At 39.1% G+C, this 4,023-nt stretch overlaps 1 long non-coding RNA gene across 1 annotated transcript; it reads left to right on the plus strand.

The window, feature by feature from the left end:
* Positions 1-1,048: 1,048 nt before the first annotated feature.
* On the plus strand, positions 1,049-3,696 carry LOC141816521 (uncharacterized). Its single transcript, XR_012600703.1, has 3 exons — positions 1,049-1,127; positions 1,201-1,313; positions 3,608-3,696. It is a non-coding gene; the product is annotated as an uncharacterized LOC141816521 (long non-coding RNA).
* Positions 3,697-4,023: the final 327 nt, after the last annotated feature.

A 4,023-nucleotide genomic window follows, 5' to 3' on the forward strand; every position in this document is an offset into this window, starting at 1 on the left:
ATATAATTTAATTATATATAATTATAGTTTAATTATAAAAATTAATAATTGTAATTAAAAATGCAAATCATAATATATATTTATATTATTAATATTATAAATAATAATTTAATTTAATTTTAAAAATAATTAAATATCAAATTAATTTAGTTGAAAAAAATAATTATAATTGAACTAGGGGTAATACAGTAAATGTAATCACTACTAAAAAATCATAGTTTTACGGCGGTTATTTACCGGCGGTTTTTAAAACCGCCGCTATTATCTTTTTTCCCGGCGGTTTGAATTAACCGCCGCAAAAACAAATTTTTAGCGGCGGTTTAAATTTGATTTGCGGCGGTTTAGTGATTCGCGGCGGTTTAAAATTTAATTCGTGGCGGTTTAAAATTTAACCACCGCTATATTCTATTTTTAACGCCGTTATTTTCTATTTTTAACGCCGCTACCCACCCTACCGCGTCCAAACCCACCGAACCGCGGCTCCCTCTCTCGCCCGAACCCTAAACTTCCCTCTCGCCCGACGGTCTACACTTCACGCCGCGGTCCGGGCTCTTCCTCTCCGGCTTCCCTAAACTTCCCTCTCGCCCGAACCCTAAACTTCACGCCGCGGTCTACACTTCACGCCACGGTCCGTGCTCTTCCTCTCCGGCTTCCTGCGTTTGCTTGCCGCCGAGGCTTCCACCCAGTCCGTGCAACTTCGCCGACCGTCTCGATAACTTTGAGTTCGATTTCTTTGTTTCTTGGTTTCAAGCTACTGTATCTTGGTTTCGGTTTCTTTAGGCGGTTGATTTTGTTGGTTTCTTGCTATAGACCTGTGTGAGGAGCTTCACTTGGCCTTTTCCCTCTTCCTTAATGGGTTTAGTAGTCCTCTTCCTTTCCCTCTCTTCTGTTCCTTTCTGAGCCCTCTGTTTTCCTGGGCTCTATTCCTCTTCCCTGCTGCCTTCTGTGGAGTTTCTGGTTAAATAAGCTATTAACATAACTCTTTGTTTTAGAGAGACAACTTCCCCTTCTTAGAAGATAATAGATGTTCTCGTAGCAGAACAACCCTCTATTATACTCTTGGTTACTTGATTTTTATGGACGACAGTCCTGTAAAATTTAAGTCTTCTATGGAGCCAATTTTGCAAGTAAAGTGCTATTTTGGTACTCTTTTTTGTTTAGTCAAACTTATTTTAAGTACTTAAACATACATCTATGCAGGTTATCATTGGACTTGAAGCAACTCCTGATGCTGCATTTCGCTCTGATGCTGTGAAATTTGCATTTATTGGTTTAATGAGGGATTTAAGAGGAATAGCAATGGCTACGAATAGGTAACTTTGTTCTGTTCTACTGATGTAGTGTTGAAAACCCCCAAATTAGATGTCACGAGTGGGGCTTCAAATTAGAATTTTTAGATTTTATCGAAAACCCATAATAAATTCAAATAAATGAAGTATAGGGGCCTCGAGTCGTGTTTTTCCAAGGACTAGTAGTAAATTGTTTAATTCGAGCTTGGGTGTGTCGTATTTTTGGGGTTTTCTATTAAAATGGGGTTTTTGGGGGTTTTTGGGAATGAAATGCAATTTAAAATCAGCAACTATATAAAAAATGCAATTAACTAATCTAAAAATGCAACTAAGGAACCAAGGTATCAAGGTAAACCTAAAATGCAATTTGATGCAAAGTAAAAAGCACGAAACCTCTAAACAATCATAAAATTCGAACTCAATTGCTGGTTAATGGAAATTAAAGGGACCCTCATGCAACTCAAGTCCAACAGCAGACTAACCAAATGAAATGGCTCATGATGTGCAAAATTGGTTTCAAGGTTTCAATCGATGCAAGCAATAGACCATACACTAAAATCAACCAAAACTAGCTAACTAATTCTAGGATGCAATCAAAACATTTAAATCTGATTTGGCATGGGAAGTTTTTGTGTGGCACGGAACAATGAATGAGCAGTAAATCTGAAATCAGAATTTCAGTAACAAATCAAATTGCTGAACCAAGCTTTTAAAACCTTTAAATCTGATCTATCAACAACTTACAACCATAGTATCAACAAACCAACGGAATTCACGTGTTTTTGAACTGAATTTGATCAAATGACACTCAGGAACGAATAGTAATTCAATTTTTCAGAAATGTTCAGAAATGGGAATTCAGAGATTGCAAGGTTTCGGTTGGCTCGGCACAGTAACAAGCAGATTCAGATGTTCAGATTTTTGGATTTGAGAATGGGTTTAAGCTAAGCTAGAAAACATTCTAAAGCAAATCTAGATCTCAAACAAAGCCAATGATTAACCAGTTAACTGGAATTGCAACTTCAGAAACAAATTTCAGAAACGATTTTCAGAAATTGAAATCAGCTGATACTGTGAAATCGAAGCTAAAGGGCATGAGATTGAATTCAAAAACAACCAACCTAGCATTAGGAGTTAACTTATGAAACCAACTTAGCAATCCTAGAACTGAATTACAAACCGAAAACAAAATTCAGAAACAGGATTTCAGAACTGCAGAATAAACTGAAATCAGAAACAAAACACGCATCCATCCCTCTTTTCTTCCTTCGAATCCAATTGCTGGTTGTCAATCAGCTTCATTGATCCATGTGGAGTCTCTACGTGGTCTTCGGGTGGTTTTCTCGCTGCCCAAATGCTGAAGAACCCCGAAGAAACCCTCTTCGGTGCCAACAGACTACTGCGCAACGGCTTTCAGATGGCAAAAACCGGGTCCCGTGCTTCTTCTTGCTCCGATCGGCTTGCTGTCAATTCCGGAATGCGTCGCGCTCCAAGGAGAACCCCTCTAAGGAGTGCGGCGCCGGATGGTTCTGTAGATGGCCGGAATAAGAAGAAACAGGGTCTTTGGCCGGCGAAGAAACCCTCTCCGCCGCTCCAACTCAGCTGCCGAAGTATGCCCAATCAACCGGCTTCAACCTCCTCTTGGATCAAGGAACGCGGTGGAAGAAGTTTGGGTGGACGGGAGCTCCCCTACGCGTACGTCGCCGAGCAGAACAAGCTTCCGCGGGACGATGAACAGTAGCGGCTCCTGTTCATCCCATTAAAATCAAGCTTTTATACGATCTGATTAAGCCATTAATCTCAGCCTTTGATTTTGAATCTGACGGTCAAAATTGATCTGAGCTTAGCGGCTCCTGTTCATCCCATTAAAATCAAGCTTTTATACGATCTGATTAAGCCATTAATCTCAGCCTTTGATTTTGAATCTGACGGTCAAAATTGATCTGAGCTCTAGGGCAGTCTAGGGTTCTTGAAAAATTCCGAATTTTTGATCAGGCTCGATCTGAGTCATGTCCTCCATGTTGGCTTGATCGGTTTGGCAATTTGACTTGAGTCGACCACGGTTTAGCTCGAGTCGGGTCCGATTTAACCCTAAAATCAATAAAAATCAAATTAATGCCAAAAATTGCCATAAAATCATGAAAATTAGAATCAAACCTCAGATTATGCAATATAGGATAATTAAGATCAAATCGATCCATTTCATAATTTATTTTCATATAAAAGCCCAAACTTGAATCGATTTAAATCGTAAAAACCCTAACTCATCAAGTGTCCCATGGGTTTGAGCCATAATCTATATTTTCTTGTTCGTGCAGTCGACGAACATATGGGCTTCTTTTTGATTGGTTATATCCAGCACACATGCCACTTCTCTTGAAAGCCATCTCACATTGGGCAGATACACCACAGGTTTGTTTGACTTTTTTGTTACCAAAAAGTTGATGTTCTTTCCATCTAAGTAATGCATGTGTAAATATTCACCTACTTTTAGAAGTGTTCTCCTGGGCTCTATTATCATCCAAACTTTGTATCCTTATCTTCATAGAGTTTAGACTCCATGCTTGCAATATAGTTGAATTTGAAGAGCAACACATTCTCTGAGTTTTATTTGAATTCAGCACTGCTCAGATTGGGCTAGAATTTATTTGAAGTATTGCCTTTGTAGTGCAAAGGATGGCGTAGCTATATTTCTTGGAATTGTAAGTATTGTCAGTTGGGGAGTTGCGGAGGT

Source organism: Curcuma longa, unplaced genomic scaffold, assembly GCF_044706935.1.
Source record: "Curcuma longa cultivar G26 ecotype Majalengka, Jawa Barat unplaced genomic scaffold, ITB_CL_G26_1.1 contig_17113, whole genome shotgun sequence".
Classification (NCBI taxonomy): Eukaryota; Viridiplantae; Streptophyta; class Magnoliopsida; order Zingiberales; family Zingiberaceae; genus Curcuma; species Curcuma longa.